Source organism: Cuculus canorus, chromosome 9 (assembly GCF_017976375.1).
Source record: "Cuculus canorus isolate bCucCan1 chromosome 9, bCucCan1.pri, whole genome shotgun sequence".
In the NCBI taxonomy this organism is placed as follows: domain Eukaryota; kingdom Metazoa; phylum Chordata; class Aves; order Cuculiformes; family Cuculidae; genus Cuculus; species Cuculus canorus.
This window is the reverse complement of record NC_071409.1, coordinates 12,190,301-12,211,145: the sequence shown is the minus strand read 5'-3', so window position 1 is coordinate 12,211,145 and position 20,845 is coordinate 12,190,301. Positions and strand designations below refer to the sequence as shown.

The following is a 20,845-nucleotide window of genomic DNA, read 5'->3' as shown; positions in this document are numbered from 1 at the left end:
CTGAAAAGCGCTAGTTATTCCTTTTAAAGAAAGGGCTCAAAACCAATGGAAATTGTGAAAGTTACTGTTGCTCTACTTATGTAATATTTACTCACTGAGCTGCTATTGTACAGCTAAGCACATTCTATAGTCAGAAAAGTAGGAAGTATCAAAAAGGTCTGTAAAAGACGCTGTTTGCCACTGAAACCACTTGCATTGGTTTAGAACATAGGTATAAATTAAATAGGCTCAGCTGAGGTGTCTGAACTGTACTTCTAAGAGCATACATTTGAATCACAACCTTAAACAGTAAATCTGCAACTTTGTAATAAAAAGTGTCACAAAATGAAGTTAAACTGCATTTACTATTCACCTGCCATATACAGACCAGAAGAGGGACAGCATCTGCAGTTTCAGATTCAAGTCAGTATTACTTTAGAGCTAATGCAAACCTGTGTACACAGCTTAAAAGTACAGGCACCCACCACAGTCAAAAAAAATGCTGCACCCTTTCTGAATTGTTACACCAATATTTATTTGTTGATCTAAACAACCAGGATACCAAGCAGTTCTACCAAAATAAGCAATAAATATTTGCAACAACAGTGTAAAAACCGCATGGCAGTGTTGTAAAAGAACTACAGTGAGTCTCAAACAGCATGCCTGAAGAGCTCTGCAAAGCCACGCTTCCTAAGGACTACCGGCTTTTCCAGAGTCAGTTCTCTAATAGTTGGCAAAATTATCAAACTACTTCAATTCTGCAAATTCTACCCTACAGGTTTTATTTGGGGGGTAGGAGGCAAAAATATCTTCCCTCTGTTCTTCTCAATACTCGCCCCAAGTCCATAATCCTTAAAAATTTGTTCTGCTCTAGCATACCTATATTGTTGAAATCAGTTTGTTCCTCCAGTTTTCCAGTTTACCTAGGAGTTCCATAATTTCAAGAGAAAAATTCCAACATCTGGAAAGGCTACAGCTACAAAACACACTTCTGATACCTCTTGCCATCACCAGGTAATTTAAGTGCCAAGTTTCTCAAATAAAAATACAATTTTGATAGCTAAAATCTTTAGTAAAATCCACCTATGGATATGCATTAAAAAAATTATAAAGTTGTTACACACCCTTATGCTCTGCCATCATTACAAACTTACAAACACTTACAAACTTGCATCTGAAACATTCCTTATTTTATTCTTTTCAGATATTTGTAAAAATCCTGAGATAACTAAAAGTTTCTCTTACCAACAGGCAGTCCAGCAGCTGTCCTCTGCATTTGCTTTTGTTATCATGAGGGAGCGAGGCAGTTCTTAATAACGGAGTCGCTATCTACAAGGGAAGTCCTGACAAATGAACTATTTTGTCTAAAATCTAAAAAAAAGTCTCCAAGGGCTTTTCAAACTGTTATCAAAAGATTAACATATCAAAGAAAATTTGGCACTGCTCGGAATGCTTTTTTTTCCCCCTTTTCCCTCCAGTGTGGCCGAACAATTGCAAGCCTGTGGCCGGGCTGGCGCAGACACTGCGCTTCCAGGCATCAGCCGCCCCGGTCCAGCTCCTGCTATTCAAACCACAAATGCCTCGCCAGGAGCCTGCAGACAGCTTCAGGTCTGTGCACGAGTCCTGATCCTATCTGCCCAGCAAACAGCATATGTGCTTCTGACCAAACCCTTCCTTGTATTTACAGCTGTCGTAAGCGAGGGCAACACCATTCACTTTGAGGGGCTCATAGACAGTAAAGGCAGCAGCTTAGGAACACTCATGTTTCTCCAGTTTTACAGTTTATCACAGAGCATAATGAAGAAATCCACTACATCAAATGAGATAAACTTTAGAGATCAAGCGCTACAAAGCCAAAACAAGTAACTTTGTCACTACCCAAAGGCTGCAGGAATAAGTTATTTTTCTGTAAAAGACGAGGCTTGATCAGCACTGCTTTGGTAAGAACACACCGGGCAAATGAAAAAGTCTAGCAAAGCACACAGGAGAAGTGAGACATGCATGAAAAAGGCCAAATTTAAAAACCACTGATGTGCAGACATTTATATGAGTCAGTCTTCCTTAGCTCCCTATGTAATCACTGTCATTAAATAAACCAAGCACCATACATTTCTACAGGAAGAGAATTAAAATGAAAAAAATTTGACATGTCTAGCAAAGGACCCCTATATAGTTCAAACATGAATCATATTCCTAAAACCTGAACCATCATCTTACTAAGCAACCAGTCTGGCTCTCCTGGGTCCAAAAGGATGCATTATGGTATCTTTAGGGGTTACTGAAGATCTTATTTACAACAAATATATCCACTATTAAGAGACACTTCACAGCTCTGGAATTGAATACTAAACTTCTAAATACCCTGATGTCGATACAAGTCCTTTAGAGATCCTAATTTTACAAAGTATCTTGAGCAGTCGCTCTTAAGCGAGGACAGTGCCTGCTGCGCAGCCGACAGACACCATCTTCACTTGTATCCTGACTAGCTGTCAATACACAGAAAAACCCTGTTTCGCTTTGGAACTATTAAAGGCCAAACATTATTTCAGTCATTCAGAAATGAAGCTTTCCTGCATTTTAGAGCCACGCTCTCAACCCTTTACCATGAGAAGGAACCAACCTAGCAAGGTAACAGATCTTAGAAAGGTAATGTTTACCACCAGGGCTTACTATCCTTCCAGTAACTCGCCATACCCAACACCTTCCAAGCAGTTACCAAACCAAGACTATTTCTTCCATGGGTTATAGAAAACATTTTTGGCATCCATGCAATGACCTACAGGCAGTAAACAACTGCTTTACATACACAAAAGACCAACTGATGCCCAGTCTCTGCCATACTAGCAGTTACGAAATTAAAAATTGAAGAACCACTCAAACTAGTAGAGCAATAACAGGCCAGGAGGAGGTATGAACACATATTCCGAGAACACATTCAGCTTCAAAATACATCTGATTTCTTAGGAAAGATGAAAAAACAACTCGGGCTACAGCTGACTACTAGCAGAAGAGGATGGAAGTTAATTTTACAAAGAGATTAACAGAGAAGAGGTGTAGTATTCTGCTGTGCCACAGAAGGCAATTTTCCACATTATCATACAAGTATCATGTGATGCATGGGAGCACATCCAAGGAGACAGTGCTTTGGAAGACAGTTCTGCACTCACACCTCAGGCCAAAGGCCAAAAATATTAAGTTTATTTCAAAAGTTGCAGGTTATAATATGTTCACATACATATGAAACAAAGTAACTATGAGCAGTAAAAAACAATAAAAATGCTTCTTCAAAATTCATCCAGAAAGATTAAGAACATTCTTCCCCTTGGATCACCAAAACATTTCTCAGCAGAAAAGAGGAAAAAAAACCCAACCCTGTTCTTGACCCAAGATCTCCTTTGCCATCATGCTAATGAGACCTCCTGGTCTACACAACACTTGGCAACACTGAACATGCAAAGCTGCATTTAATACATTGCTTTCAATGTATATGTAGTATTTAACCTGATGTCAGAATTGCCAGCAGCTGAGGAAAGAAGTTCTAGGTACAGGTTAGGAGATCACACTCTAGAGAAAGCATACTTTTAAATAGAGCTCCTTCTATAAAGATAGAAGGAAAAGTCTTATCAGCTATTACTACTTCAGCTTGCAGCTCCTGTCCATGCCAACTGCCCATGTGTTCTACATACAATACCTGAAAGGCTGAATCTAAAACACAGACTTCATTTAAAGTGTGCTGTACCAATAAATACATGGACATGGACACAAGGATAAGATGATGTAAGGATCAGAAAAAAAAATAAGATAAAGAAAGATTTAGGAGCACATTCTTCTGAAACCATACCACACAACATGCTGCATGCGCTAAAGTACAATACCAAAAAACCCAGACTTGAACAGAACATTTCAATTTTTCAAGAGCTCACCCAGAGCTTCTGCCCTAAGTGTCTTGGACCCAAGTCCTGTATTTACTTCCTCGTCCTTCACCTTTGCTTATAAGATCCTATTTCAGCATCTATAAAAGCAGGGTAAAATTTCTCAAACATCTGCACTGGCTGATTTTGAAACAGATTGGCAGGACCTGTAGCTACTCAAAACGAAAACTGGACCATTTTGAAACAGTTTTGCAATTAAAAAAGCTAGGAATCTATTTTAAAGTTTATAAGAACACCTTGCTAAAATCCACATTATGACATCTTGCCTCCAAACAGTCTGTTATCAGGACTCATCATCCCTCACTCAGTCTCACAAACACCTCCAAGGAAAGAGTTTCTAAAGTTTCTTTTTTTTGATTCTCAGTCTTCAAGGCACTTTTGTACAGTGGTGTGCCTGCACTAGGTATTTTTGCTCCTCTGATGTGCACCACTGTTGCGGTTACAATTTCCACTCAGTACCTAGGATAACAGCCATGATTTGTGGAGACGAGATTATGCTACGCCCCAGACTATAAGGGATCCTCTGAGCTACAGCACTATGCTAAGAGACTTCCTGCACCACCTGGCAAGCCTGACACCACGTGCGAGAGTCTGTCTTCACCAGCCCCCAAAACATGAAAGCCACATCACTCAAAGACCACTTAAAATCTGAAACAGATCACTTTATACACAATACGCAACTTAGCCAAAAGTCTGAGGCTATCACATTTGTGACCATGAAAAAACAAGGGTTAGCACATTTTACTTCAACATATGCTATGATGAGCTTAAACACGTACATTTACTTGTAAAGCTTTCAGTATTATTTTAGCATATCAATATCTTTACAAGTTTGTAGTCTACATTACAAACACAAAAGATGCTCTCCTTGAGAGGTCCCCTCAGTCTGAGAAACGCACCTCACACGAATGAAAGGCGATGTGGTTCTCCAGTATCTTGCAGCTGAACACCTAAACACTAAGTTATCCACATAACATACAATAAATGCTTGGGTAAGACACGGAAGCTAAAAGAACTATGGAAGATCAAAAATCCTCCAGCTACATTTTGAAAGGAGTTCAGGTTATAATTTGTACTACAAACAAAGCTTAACACTTTAGTCAACTAACTAAGTTCTAACAATAAGAATGACATAATAGTTTAATGAATACATGGAAATTTTACAAGTACACGAGCAAAATTTTAACAAAGCCCTCCACTCAATACCTATTTTATCACTTCCCATCTTGGGCTTTCTGTTATAATACAAGCTTTTGTTTCTGTGTTTAGGCTTAAGGAAGACCATTGTATCCAACAATCACCAAACCAAAATTGTATTTACATTTGTAGAGTGTATTCTTTGCAAAGTATACTTTTTGCAAGGGCTGTAATAGCAATTGCAATGTTTATAGTAGAATACATGCTACAGTAAGGAAAGATAATCCTACATTTAACAATAAACTCAGTATCGCAATTCATCATAACAAAGTACTATAGCCTATAACACCACACTCAAAACTTACTTTCTAACTGGTCTTCAGACGATTATTTTCAGACCACTTAAAAATTTATTATTCACGTAACAGCACACACATAAGGTGAAGACACGTTAAAAGAGAATTTAGGAAAGCAGTCTTTCACATCAAGGACAGCTGGTCAAGCACTTCACTTAATCTTACTGGCACCTCATTTATCTTACTTCAAGCAGCAGCTATTCAAGCTAATGAAAATTTTCAACTGATAAATCAAGCACCAAAAGACAAAATTGCCCAAAGCTCGTTCCCACTCTCAGGCACACTGAAATACAGTCTTTCCTTGTTTTCTCTAGATTTCTGGATCTCCTACCTGGCTGCCACAAGGGAAAGATCTGTCCCACAGTCAGGGAATCCAATAACGCATACACTTATTTTAGATGCTTATTGTTTCTTTCCTTTCTTGGAAGAGTATACCAGACATTTGGATCAGAATTCACAGACTTTGACAACAAGGACAACGAAACATTTTATTTATTCTTGGAAGAGAAAGTTAAACCGCTTCAAATAACTTGGGTAAGGCATGGTGCCATTACACCCAGCATAAGTTTTCAATAGCTGAGTGCTGAAACTGTTTCCAAAAGGACGTTCCTTTCTCACATGAAGCGTGAACTTTACTCAGTTCTTCCCTTTGATTAAATAACCAAGTCTATTATGGTCAGATAATGGAGATGGCAAAGATGCCCCATGCCAGCACCAAGAGAACTGCAAGTATTCTAGAGGAGAACTGGAAGTCTGAAGACCCAGACCAGCAACAATGGGTCCTTTCAAGGAAGCATTTCCCCTCGGGGGCTGTGCCAAGAGCCCAACCTTTCCTGTGTGGCTGCTGCCTTATTGTACAATGTAGAGTATCTGCTTCCTGGGATATACTTGCTTTTGTAGTATGGATGGTCAGTAAAAGGAGGCGATGACTTTTCTTCCTCTTCCTCTTAAATTCTTGGAAAATATTTTTGAGGTTAACACAAGAACATTTGAATCAAATTTCTGTTCACCTACAAGGAGATCATTCAAGCATAACCAAACCAATCACAAGAGATGAACTTTCTTCTGAAGGCTGGACATTTAATTTTTGTTTGCTCAACAGCTATGACTATAGCATAGTTAGAGAACCAGTCATACTCATCATAAGGAAGCAATCTGCTTCAGCATCTTTTTTTTCTTTCCCATTTTAAGTATGACTTAGTACCTTTCGTTGCATTCAGTTGAGCATTCTGAGACAACACAGTAGTATTTCTTCACACATTCCCGCAGTCATCACATAAAACTTAAGAATTCTTAAGGATCCAACTCTGTGACCGCTAAATACACACACAGTATCTTCCAGATTAACAGAAATAGCACCAAACTATCCTCACTTCTAAAAATTCTGTTAGGAAATCTATCCATGCAAACAGGTTGAACTTCAGGACTTAAACTGGGGTTTCTAATGTTCACGTGAATACATTTTTTTTTTACAAAAGTCATAAAAGATTGATACAAAATCTTAAGCATGTGGCACAGTCAGTTTAGTTGGATCAGAAACTCTTCATGGAAAGAGCTCTTCCTGTGTACAACCAACCCACCCATCAACAGAAATACAAGGGATGAAAAATTGCTACAACTCAAAGTATCACATAACACCAAAAATTAAGTTGAAAGATTGTATCAAGAATTTAAAACAATTTAAAGATGTTAAGCAGAACATCTTATTTGACTTGATCAAATTCTAGTAACTGAAATAAGTAACAGAAAAATCTGCAATCAAGTTTGATTCCGAGATAAGACTGCTATAGGAGATGTTTTTCTTATGCACAGGAATTTATACAACTTGACAGCTTAGCTCCTAAAAATGATTCATTTACTCTCAGAGCTACCATATGAGGTAAGACGGGAAAACCAAGGGGGAAAAGTTACACACTATGTCCATGAACTCAAATCAGATAAAGACAATAAGAGAACAGACATACGGTACTCAAATTTAGCTCAATTCCTCCATGTCTGTAACGTAAACTTTGGCCCATGTCCATCTAGCTACCATGTCCCAGTCATTCAGAGAAGCCCTACAAACCCAGAAGTGCTTTAGCAATTTACTGAATGGTTATGCCTCAGAGAAGGGCTTCTACAATCTATGAAATTAAATGAACTCACAGCAGCCTACCACAATATGTTCCATCATTGCCTTAAATAGCTCAGTCCAAATGACATTTTGCAGCACTTGTATACCTCTTGGGAATGATTTCCACAGCATCAGCAGTGGCAGACATCTTCCGTATAACAGAAATGGACTGCAAAAATCTGACACGTGATCTCCCTTCGACTGCCACAATCTTCTCAGCACTGATAACATTCAGTAAAGGTCTTTGCTTGCTTCTTCTGGTAACTATTAGATTTTGGCTGTCACTCCATGTAAAGTTAACTTTTATCCTGCACGCTTATCTAAAAGGAGAAAGCCTCCTTTAATGTATCATGCCTAGAGCAATATTTACGACTGCATTTGAGCTACCATTTTTAGATTTTTTTTTTTTTCTTTCCTAGCCTATAAACTTTTTTTATCGTGCTACCGAGATGTAACTGTCTGGCCAAATATTCAGAAGCAGCCTCTTCAGGGATACCTCTGGTGCAGATACTCTGCTCAGATTACCCCATCAGCCTTGGGTTCTGTTAAACCATAGACCGGTTTGAGTTGGAAGGGACCTTAAAGATCGTCCAGTTCCAAGCCCTCTGCCATGGGCTGGGACATCTTCCACTAGATCAGACTGCTCAAAGCCTCATCCAGCCTGGCCTTGAACATCTCCAAGGATGGAGCTTCCACAGCTTCTCTGGGCAACCTGTGCCAGTGCTTCACCACCCTCACAGTAAAAAACTTCTTCTAATCTTTCTATCTAATCTAAATGTACCCTACTTCAGCTTAAAACCATTCCCCTTCATCCTGTCTCTGCACTCCCTGATAAAGAGCCCCTCCTCAGCTTTCCTGTAGGCTTATTTTAACTACTGGAATGCTGCTCTAAGGTCGTCCCAGAGCTTTCTCTTCTCAAGACTGAACAACGTCAACTCTCTCAGTCAGAGATCGGCTTTCTAAAGAAAGAACTGTTAAGAATTGCCACCATCTTCACATACATTAAATTGATAAGTAGCATTTACTCTGTACCCATTGAAGGAAAGTAACCAAAGAATAGAAAGCCTGGCTGAAGGCAAATAGAGCTACAAAATAACAGTCTGCCAAAAGGTCAGATCAAATGCGCCCTTAGCCTGGCAAGGTGAAGGGCAGCAAAGAAACACCAGGGGTAGAGTTTGATAATGACATTTCCCAGTAGACTCTCTCCAACCTCAGTGACTTGCAGTCCAAGAGCTTTGTGAATCAAGTATCAAATCATCTGATTTAATACTAAGTGGATTCTTGTGAAAAGTTTAAATTATTTTTGGGCACATTTTAATCTTGCCGACATCCTGCAAAAAACTCCTGAGCTCACAGGGAAGCATTTTTTTTTCCCCTTATTTTGACCCTCAATCTACTAGTTTCAGCTGAAGCCTCGCACTTCTTGCTCCTGAAGGGACAGTTAAGCCACTCCTTATTTACTCCCTCCCTGCCAACTGTGATTCTTTTATAAACTGTTGTACCCCCAACCCTTTAGTTCTCTTCTCTCCACATAGGAAGAACTAACAGCCTCCCTTACAGAGGTCACTCCATACTTCTGACCACCCTTGTCAGCAGTTCCACAGTTCTGCTATGTATCTTTCTGACAATGTCTCACTTCCGATCAGAATTTGCACATGGACAATAACACGTTAATGGCACCAATAAATTAGAAAATAGTATACAACACAAATAGGTAATTAAGATTAGTTTAAAACCATTCTCCAAGTGCAGAAGTGTATGTTATCTCTCATACATACTCAGCCTTTGTAGGTGCGCAGAAGAGAAGTCACAAGCTTCTAGGAGCACCTGCTGGTTACACTAAGTGCTGATATTTAAAAAGATAATCTATGGAATAGAAGCATTAAATATCATTACGTATATCAGACAAATACACATTTCATGCAGACATGTCTTGGGTAACTGGCTCTAGGTGGCCCTGACAAGGTGACTTCCACAGTCATACCCAATATATTTTCATAAAAGAACACCCAAACAATGGCAGCTCACAAGATAACAGCTTTAAAACAAATATTTTAATGACTTCTTGTAAGTCATCAAGGAATTACACTGGACATTACATAGGCACTAAATTCCTCATCAACTCCCAGATTACTGAAATCTTTTTAGAGCAGGAAAAGCTGGCACCAGGACTATCCCTACATGCCATTTCTGATAAGCACAGGTCTTTCTGGATTTCTGTTTTATGGCATGAAGCTAACATTTCTACTTCAGATAGTGCCATAGCATGCAAATACCCATCCTTGTCTTACACTTCACACCTCACAGCAAAAGGATCAAGGGCAGAGCCCACAATACATCTGAAGACATTTTAAACACAAAGTATGCAATGTTTTTTTCAGCTTAGCTCTCTACACAATGGAAGAGGGCATGGACATTCATTTTACATAAAAGTAACCCCAGGGCATCTCTGTTAAAGCTGACAGCTCACCGTGAAATTTCAAGTGAATTATAAGACTTAAGCACAAACTGAACCCCTTGCAGAGGCTCTGCAGAGTCCTCAAATTTGTATGCTCCTTACATAAAATGCAGTAGAGTAGACAGATTCCAGAGCAGTAGGCTTCATCCAAGACACTTAGTAAACCAGTGTGATTAATAGCTAGAAATCCACACATGCAGCTTTCAGATAGACATTAACTTAACTACAAACAAACAAACCAATCACCTAACAGAGTTCTTTAAAATGCCTTAATTTATCAAGGTTGAACAAAAGAACTTAAGAAAGACCCAATTCAAATACCGTCATGACTCAGTTTATGAATATGCACTTTGGTTTCTGCTTGGCCACAGCACTCAGGAAATTCACAAGCAACTACTTTATCTGAATGAAAGCAAAAGAATCAAAAAGTTTTTAAAAATACTGAAGCTCTGAATACTACCTTATTTCTGTGGAACATTAAGAAGGGAATCAGCCACAAGTTCTTGTATTTTTACCTTCAAGCTGATGTTATAGGCATAAAGCCCATTTTCATAGCTGTATTTAATAAATACACTACCACACTTTCAAAATTAAGAAATACTAAACTTGGCTAAAATCAAAAATAGCATCCAAAGAATGAGGATGTTCCCTGATGGAGGAAAGCACAGATGTAAAACATACACTTCAGGAATCTAGAAAAGATGAAATGGGAGGATATAGTGAAACACCAAGCAGATGATTCACCACAAAACACTGCCCATGAACTTAGCAAACCCAACTGCCTGGGTATAGCTCAATGTCCACAATATAAAAAAAATACAGTCTCCAAGGAAAATGAGCTTTACAAAAGGTGAGCTACTTCAATTTAGCAATAAGGTCAACAGAAAGCATTTTCTCAGGGTGCACAGCAAAACATTCTCAGTTTGATGCAGCTTCTATTCACAGTAGCTCGCTGTTGCACTCCAGTCCACGTAAATTCTCCTACCACACCTACTGATGTTACATAAAACAAACGATACCTGTCTTCAGCTGGACAGACAATTATGGCATTTAATATACTATTGCTTCCTAGACATGCCATCAAAGGATAACAGCAAGCAGGAGAAACTGAAGCACTCATCATTTGCTCCACATGCCAGATGCAGACTATGCAAATTCAAAATATTTCTCACTGAAACCTGAGCAAAACACTCCTATGATCCATTCTACCAACAGAGTTACATGGACCACCAATCTCCAGCAGAGCCAGCAGCAATTTAGCCCATCAGATAATCACTACTGAAATGACCGCAGGCTAAGAATTGGTATTACAAATGGTATTTGAATACCAGTACCAGCTCAAGGCACAAAAATCCTTCCTAACGCATACTCAGAATGCAATTATGCCAACAGTCTTGCTTCTGACAAAAGCTTGTGTCTCCAGGGAAGGGATGTTGCTAGATAAAGGAAAGGGCGGCACAGGGAAAAGCTGTATGAGAATATCTACATTTGCACCCTACAAGTATCAATTACATTAAGCTGATGAGACCATAAGTTATTTCTCATTGCAGTGTCCCCCTGCAGAAGGCAGACAATTTGTGTGGTCAGGAGTTGTGTGTTCCTACATTTTTGTCTGTTTATTTCTATAGTAAAGCTACTTCTGCTGGAAAAGACATGGCCATAAGATAATGTAAATTATATTTCAAAGAAAAAATAAAACTTGTAAGTGAACTAACAAAACACAGAAAGTGAGGAGCCCAAGTACACTTTCAACTTGCAGCAACTGCACAAGTTCTCCAGTACTTCTGTTCACTCAGACATGTTACATCTGCCTCTGCTCCAGACACGCATCCTTCACCACGAGCTGATCTCACCCAAGCACCAGGTAAGTGCCACAGCAGTACAACTGTACAAAACGACAAATAGGCAGAAGCCGTATTTCATCCACTCTTGGCACACTATTTGCATTTAAAGCCTGGCTGTCCAAAGTGGAGTCAAAACCATTACTCCTTTTCACACCACAGACCTTCAATGCCGTCAGTATTAAGGCTCCGTAGATTGCCTCTAGCAGTAAAGCACAGCTATGATGCAGGAAAGTACATGTCAAGAACCTCTGTTGCAGAAGTGTAATGGTCAAAAAAACAGCCAAAGGATATATTCCAAACACCAATTTAATGTCACAAATGTAGCTGTTAATCAAGAAGAAAATATGTTTCAATAAAAGCTATTCTACAAAGACTGCGATGAACGTCACACCACAACAGGTTTAGGAATGTTAGTCAGGAGTTATTACTGCACAACTAAAGGCAACTCTAAGCTTAGAACAATGAAACAGAATGCACAACCTATAATGCCAGGATGCTCAACCCCAGCGTGTTTCCTTGGACAGCATCCATACACACGGGGAGAGTCCCCATCTGCAGATTTGCTGCTCCAAATAAGACCAGCTCAAGAGAGTCCTCTGGCAGACTCCATTTATACCTTAATTCAAATCCGATCCGTGGTCATACTCGTTCCTCATCGGCTGAAGTTTCCCAGTCTTTGGGGGTGTTACATGGCTCTTAAAGTCAGCAACTGCTACTCCCTTTCAAGTGTGCACAGGAGCAGAGGACCAGAGCCAGGGTTTACTGCCTTGCTCTAAGATGCGCGTGGCCCATATTGGCAGCATTTTGGTTTCCCAGCCTGAGAAGGGTTCACCTGCCACACCATCTCAAAACGCTAAACTTTTTTGTGGATCAAGCCTTCACAACTTCATGACAAGGGTAGATCTGTTAAGTTTCCTTCACTCCTCTAACATAAACCCAGTTCCCCTGTTTGAGAAACAGAGGTAAGAAAAACTATTCTGCTGCTCAGAGAAAAAAAATCCTCAGTAATTCAACAGTAATTGGACTTTTCAGGAAATTCATCTGTACCTAAAAGCTGTACAGTTCCATAAATACTATTACAGGGTGAAGGTAAAGTCAGACAGGTAACACAATGTAACTGCCAACACACCATATCATCAACACGTCAGAGGCCAACCTTTACCTACATCACTGAACTTTCAGCTCCTGCTATCTACTACCGCATTAAATGTATCCTCCAGAAGATAAGCACCTGCTATTGTTGACATTGAACGCTGTGGCAGATCTAAAGGCCAGAGTTCACAAGCATAACTGTACTTCTCTTCATTAATTCGGAGACATAGTATTATAGCAAAACGAACAGCATTAATGTAAACGTTTCCACACATTCCAGTTATCTTACATATCAATCACTGAGACAGAAGGAATAGTTGGATCCTTTGTTTTGTCATGCAGTCTACTGTAGACAATTGAAAGCAATTATAAGAGTGCATGAAAATAATGATGAATTACAGCATGGCTAGACTCAGAGTTGGTCTTTCCACTTTGAAATCTGTCCATCCTCACTTAGGCCCCCTGTAATGGTGAATACACCAAAGTCTGTGTCACTCAAAAAGAGCCTCAAAGCCAAATGTGGACCTTTCTAAGCACTGATCAGAAGCATTAGGATTACCACTGAGTCTAAAATAGTAATTTGAACTTACTAAGATTACAAAAATTATTGAAAATACCTTAATGCTCAGCTACACTGAAGATACGCACACAGTCCTTGCCATCCTCTACTACCTCCATCACAGAGGTTTAGAACTTCCTGACAGCACAAGAAAACTTACAGCATTTGCAAGAGGCAGTAACCCAGAGTAAAGAGTAACACCAGAATACCGTGGTTCCAAATCAATAGAAGCACCACGATCTAGTCATCTGAACCTTTCCAAATCAACAGAACCACCACGATCTAGTCACTTGAACCCACAAAAGGTCTACACTCGCTTGATACGACCAAGCAAAGTACAAAAAGAACCCTGTGCACTGCCCCCTCCTTAGCCCAAACTTGACACAAACTAAAACTAGAATCCTATAAAATTAGATGAAAGGGACACCAACAGAGAGTTTAGTCTACTTACCATCTAAATCAACTATATTCACCTTTGTCAAAACACAAACCTGTTCCTAATGGACACCAATAAAACACTTCTTAAAGCACTATCTTCACTCTGACAAAGTAAAAGCTTAATCACTGTTTTCCTTGATGAAACTTAATCCCATTTCAACATGCCCACCATGGTCATCAAAAACAGTATTTCCTTCCAACAAAACTTCTAAATACTTGCAATTTCTTACATTCCCATTATCCTTCTCACCTCTTGCCAAAATAACTTGGATTTTCTTCCATCTTTATGGTGTTTCCTCAAACTCTGATCATTTGTATTTCCCTCCTCTGAACTCTTTCCAAGTGGTCCAAATTCTCCTTGAATTTTGGCACCCAAACCAGATGTTGTTTGTACATGTAGAACATACCAACAGCAAATAAAGCTGATGGTCTTAGACTGTACATCTCACAGACAACAGTGCTGTTTAAACACCCCAGTGAGATATTTGCCTTTTCTGCAAACAGCATGACACTGACTCATATTCAACTTGTGATCCAGTACACCCCCAGGTCTAGGTTTTCTAGAACCTAACCAGCAATTCCTCACTCTGCATCTGCAGAGCTGATAATTCCTGTCTCAGTGCAGTACTCTGCATTTGTCCCTATTGAATTTCACCCTATTTTTCAGGTCATTCTGAACTCTCATCGTGTACCTGAGAATTTAATAAGCACATTTAATCAGTCAGTTGACTGATGCTTCCACTAAAGGCAACCATATCCAGGACAGAACCCTTCAACATAACCTCTCATTTCAACAGTGAATCAATAATTACTGTTCTCTACCCAGTTTCGCACATCTCCTAGACCACTTTTCCCAGATCACATCTCCTTACTTATGAGGTCATTAAAATGTGGAGAATCTTATTAAACAAATAAATCAATCTATCAGGAGACAAGACTTCCAGTGCTTCTGCCAGAGCCACAAAACCTTCTGCTCTGCAGTAAAAAGGTTTTCCCTTTAAAACAAATAGTTTTCCCACAAATCAGTTGATGCTGTTATCCTTCTCATAGTTATATTCTAAGCACTTGAAAACATGAGAATGTTTTCTTGAGAAGTTTGAAAACTTGAGAATGTTTACTTATTAATCTCAAAAGATGGGAAAAAATGAAAGTGAACTGTGAGACTTAACTCCTCTTCCTCTGCTCTCTTTCACAATTACTTTCTGCAGATTCCTTTGCCAGACTCCTAGTGCTTCTGAATATTTCTAGATAATATTTTTGCTTTTTTTGAGTTGTTACGAGAATCGTACAGCAAAGCTTATTAGGGCCAGCTGACATGGGAATACCTAACAGAACTACACTCTAGTGTAAAGTACAACCTCATCACAAGTATTAATAAGATTAGGCACTTACACGACAATTTGTTAGAGAGAACCAGCAAAACAGGCACTGAGCACTTAAAATGTTCTGTACTCTCTGTAGATATGCATGTTCTCCACTGAGTCAAAAGACATTTTCCAATCTTCCTCCTGCGATTAGCATACTTCCACAGGAATCTTGCTAGCTTTTATGCCTCTTTTATGCCTCTTGCTAACTGCAAACCCATATGCACTTTGGCCCTTACAATATCTGTCTCTGCTATTCTTTTATACATGTTCTTTGTAATGCAACTTACTTTCACGCTCTACCTAGATTTTTTCCTAGCATCCAAAGTCAGTAAGAGCTCATAATATAAGTTGTTCTTACTACTTTTTCCTCTTTCTCAAAAGTCTTCCCTTTTTGCTGTTCCTTCTCCTACCCTTTATAAGGATCATGAGCTTTGATTTCACAGCCGCTGTCACTTATCACCTTTCATTTTGACACGCTCTAGCTAGAATAAAATTTAAAGAAGCTGCCATTTTCATTGCTGCATGTGCTTTCTAAACTGAAAGTATCACCATCACATAACTTTGATAAAGGTCAAAACAGAAAGAGAATTAGGTATTTTGATTTTGAAGGATGGTCTTTTAGTCTTAAATACCACATAAAATCTCAATCCAATGGAAGCAGTGATAGACTTGCTATCATTTCCAGTACCTTGTCCTTCTGCAAAGAGGGACAAGAGGGACAATGGCTCTAAAATGAGCAATTCAATGCCACAATTCTAACAAACCAGAACCACAAAAAAAAAAAAGCTAAATTTTTTCAAAGGAAAAATACACAATGAAAAAATTAAAATGCAGAATGAATGCAAAACACAGCTATTCTGGTTGGACTGATAGAATTACAAATGCTACGGCTGACACTGCACCAATTCAGAGCAAGCAGCTAGACTCCACAGCCACGGAGACACTTCCCCAATCCCAATCCATGCCCCGTGCTCCATGCAGCTAGCGCTGAAGTTTTGTGTTTTAGAAAAGGAGCAGCAAGACACAGCACTTCAGATTTTCATGTAGATCACATCCATAATTGCTGAATAGCTACTGTGAATCACCCATCCTTATTCATTTAAGCCTGCCTTTCAGCTACCAAAGATTAAAGTTTATAGTCTTACTTCAATTAGGAATAAAGGTGTCAGACTTAAGGCTATAATACAACTATAATTTACTATAAACTGAACTTTTGTTCTCTGCTAAGCAGATTATTTAACAAAGGAAGTAGCTTTTTTAATGAATGAAAACTATATTTAGCTCATTATGTAACAGTGAAAGGGAAACACTTCAGCATTACTGTTATTTTAAATACCTTTTAAAATGTCTAATTGGGAAATGAGGATTTTTTGAACTAGGATTTGGTTTGTATCAACTCTCCCGTGCTAAACATAAACAGATCCAAGCACTAGTCAGAATATCGGGTTGTCTTCACCACTGAAAGAATGCAAGGCCTACTTATTTACACATACCTTGCCTACAGACCTAAAGCAGGCTGTACTAGATGCCCTGCCGTGGAGACTGGTAAAAAAAGGCATACACTTACATACACATCCAGTTCTCCACTGGACGTCTTTAAGCCATCCAAAGGACAAGCCTAAATCTAACTGTAGAAGTATACATTGTTACATTATGTTGATACCATTTGGGCATTGAGAAAAGAAATTTAAGGAAGCCCCTTTTTCTAATTTCCAAAACCCTAAGCTTTAGAGTAGTTGAAGAATTTTATTTCAGAAGGTATTAACAGAATGAAACCTCTTCCTTCCATGACAGCTACTATCAGATTGATACCGGACAGCCACTTAGAGAGGAAAGTGTTAAAACAGTTCTCCCTGACCCAGTCTTAAAGATTGTCAAGAATGACACTCAACTGGGAGATTTCTCCCATCACAAGTAATAGCTTCTACAACACACCTTGGATAAGCCAAGTCAAAGTAATCCATCACTGGTATTTTACAGTAATAAAGCAAACTGTATCGGAAGGTTCCCAGAAAAAAGGAACAAGGGTGCAATGATTAAAATGCTTCATCAAAACATGGCCTTTCCATGTCAGCTCCCAGTTCTAGTAGAGATTTCCTCCATGATCTGGATAACCCACTCAGACCTGGTTTTAACAATAAAAAGGTATTTTACTCGCAAAGAATAAACAGAATTTGTCTCCATACCACTGAAAATCTGTGCCTTGCTGACAGTTTTATACTCCCCACAGAAGATAGTGAGGATATATACTCCTTGAGGCATATGAGAAAATTAATCTGAGGGGTCCATGTCAACACAGATTTTTTAAATTTCTTTTTTAAAAACAATTTATTAGGACTATAGTAAAACAGCTTGTCTGATGCACCATGCCTGTCACATGGCACATTAGCACAGGACTGAATCACAAAGTTTCTCAATCATACTTAGCCACCATGACGCAACTTCTCTCCCTGCTAGGCAGCCCCCACACTTCCTTGCCAGGCATTGCACGTGGCCTGACCAGGCAGCTAGGACCTTTCACCCCTCTCTCTTCAGGGTAGGAATAATTAGTGCCTGTCCAAGTCATCAAGCCCTCCCTTGAGGAGAAAGAACGAAGAAATAGAGGCACAGATAAAAGATTCTAGAAGACAACTAGTTAAAGAGTGAGCATGTAATAAGCTCAAAGTCTACAGTGCTACTGGAAGAGACTGAGTGGAATAGCTTTAACAGCACTACTGCTCCTGGGCAGTGTTCAGGAAGGTGGTAGCTGCTGTCCAGCAGCTCCACTGGAGACAGCATCTGCAGAACTTCTTGGATCCCTTTCACCACTTTCTCCTCCTTGGGGCATGGACAGTCAGCTTTGGCCAAAACCAAAGTTAACAAGACCTCTCTTATCCATTTTCTGAAGCGCTTTAAAAGCGAAGTACTTCGGAGCACAGTCTTTCCTTGCTGACCTAGGCACTCATGCTGCAACACTCCATGCTGCCAGAAGCTAGTGTTCATCCTCACAGATGGCTACATCAACAATACACAACAGTTTTATTTTACCAAGCCATCTTAAAGATACGCTTTTTACAAGTCAGAAGGCAGGAGAGTTCGGTCAGTATCAATACATTTCCAATTCAATTATACAGTCAAAAATTTACATAGCACATCTTTTTCAAACTTTGTCAAGTTGTATTTGTAATCAGCCAACAGGAAAAAGAATCTTACAAAACTAGCACTACGTAGCCCTTACTGTCAGCCTACATACCAAGAAAAAAATTTATGCAGGGCATACGCGATCAAGAACTACTGCTGTCTCCGATGATACTGCTACATGGACACAAAGTTCATAAGGGCCTGATTTACAAGTTATTTAAATAACGCCAAAAAAAAGCTGTTTCTCCACAGGTTCAAGGAAACCAATATTCTACATGAGAGAATAGTGTTGTGCAGAAGTCAGTTTTACCTTAATAAAAGGTAAAATTAGAAATTCTTTCAGATGAGATGGAGCTGATGGCAGAAAGATGTAGCTAATCTGTCTGAAGAGCCAGTGTGTGGACAAACCTCATACATACAGCGGCTGAGTCACCTGCAATAAAAAAAATACCATCAGAGGAATGAATAGGCTAAAGGAAACTTAATCTTACTTACCCTAGCTAAGAAAATACTGTATAGTCCAACAAGTGCATACAGCAAACAAAACATGTTAACGAATTATAAAACCCGAATAGAATTCTTAGCAAGCTCAGATGCACAGGGAGCAGTTGGTGGGGCCAGACAACCAGAAGCACCCAGGTTAGAGCAGTTCAGAGTTAACCATCTCCCACTGCTGGAGGTGATGCTATCTCAGCTCAGGGAGACACAGCTTCCCAAATGGTTCCAAAAGCATCCTCCAACCACAGCACCTGTGGTAGAGCACTTGTGATAGAAACAAGCTTTTAGAGCCAGTTCTGCAGATGCTCAAGTTCTTCCTCTTTACTTTAAGCATCAATTCCTTTTCAACTGCCAGCGTTCGATTCACCTGATAGCTGTTTATCCCTGAACACCTACGACCCAGGGGGGAGCAGCGCTTGTCAGAGGTGCTTGCAGAGCGAGATCACTGTACCGAGCAGCGCTCCATAACCTCTGTCAGCCGCAGGGTAAGGCACCGACCCTCCCGCGGGCACACGGAGAAGGCACCGGCTCGTCGCCTCGTGCCCAGCCGGGCCAGGTGTCGCTCCGGCACAGCAGCCCTGCCGCTCCCCACCGATCCCGCCGCCGCTGGGAGCCCAGCACTCGCAGGCGGGGCCGAAACCCGGGCAGAGCCGGCGGGAGAAGCGCAGCCGGACCCTGCCGCAGCCGGGGGGCCGGGCCGGGGCGGGCCGCGGAGCCCCGGGAGGCGCCGCACGTGTGCGGGACCGGCACGGCCCGTCCGCCCCGCCCCTCCCCGGGCCCCGCAGCGAGCGGCGCGGGGGAATGCGGCGGCCCCGCCAAAGCCCTGGAGCCGAGCCCCGCGGGGCACCGGCGCGGAGAGGCGGGCGCAGGGTGGGAGGCCCCGGGCGAGGCCCGCGGACCCTCCCTCACCTGCCGCGCCGCCGCACTCACCGGCGGCCTCAGCTGAGCCCCATGCCGGCGGGGCGGGCGCGGGACCGGGACCGGAGCGGGACCGGCTCGTCCCCCGCCCCTCCCCGCCCGCCCGGCGCGCGCCCGCGGCTGCCGCGTGAGGCGCGACCGGATCCGCCGCCAACCCGCTACACGCGCCGGCCGCGCTGGGCGGGGGGGCGGAAGTGACGCCACGGCCCCACCCCGCGGCACGCGCCGGAAGGGCGGGGGGCGGGGCCTCCCGGGGGGGCGGGGCTTGGGTGGGGGTCAGGGGAGGAAGGGGTGTGGGGGTGATGGCCGGGGAGGCCACGGGGATGGAAGGAGCATGGCTATGGAGGGCCATGACTATGGGACGTGATGGCTGTGGTGATCACAGCTATGGAGGGTGATGGGGGCAATGGCCTTAGGAGAGCACAGATATGGAAGGGGCATGACTGTGGACAGTGATGGCTATTGGGGACACGGTTATGGGGTCACAGCTATGGAGGGTGATGGGGGCAGTGGCTGTGGGGGGACTCGTCTATGGGGCAACGGGAATGTGGGGCACAGCTATGGAGGGGGCACGACTGGGAAGCAATGGCAATGGAGCGATGGATTGGCAGCAATGCCTCTGGGACAACACGAGTTTGTGGGGACACGGCTATGGAGGGTGATGGCTATTGGGACAATGGCTATGGGCTGACACAGCTGGGGGGGGGTACATGGCTATGGGGGCTCTGTGGGGCTGTACAGAGGGTCTCTGGAGGTGTGAGGCCCAGGAAGGTGCTTTGGACAGGCCAGGAAATCCCTGAGGACCCACAGGCATGGGGCAGTGCTGGAGGTCTCATCCAGGAATGGTAGTGGGTGTTGGGCTGTGAGACCTCACTTCAGAGTGGGAGCAGAGGTCTCCCGGGCAACAGGCACTGGCTGTTGGGTGTCTGTCAGATGCTGGATGATGCCCTTAAAAGCTGCAGGTTAGACATCTCCTGGGATCCTCAAGTTGCCCTCCTGAGTTACCCCTAGTCCTCAGTTGCTGTGGGACAGGG

The 20,845-nt window shown here is 41.7% G+C and overlaps 1 protein-coding gene across 3 annotated transcripts in view; it reads right to left on the bottom strand.

Moving 5' to 3' along the window:
* ATP13A3 (ATPase 13A3) overlaps positions 1-19,990 on the bottom strand; it is a 60,553-nt gene extending 40,563 nt beyond the window's left edge. For 2 of the 3 annotated variants that reach the window (XM_054075051.1, XM_054075055.1), the window contains exons 1-2: positions 19,824-19,990; positions 18,706-18,828 (exon numbers count right to left, since the gene is read on the bottom strand). The gene's annotated coding sequence lies outside the window, so the exon portion shown is untranslated. Of the gene's footprint in view, positions 1-18,705; positions 18,829-19,802 lie in introns of all 3 variants that reach the window. The other variant, XM_054075054.1, reaches the window with a different exon arrangement.
* Positions 19,991-20,845: the final 855 nt, after the last annotated feature.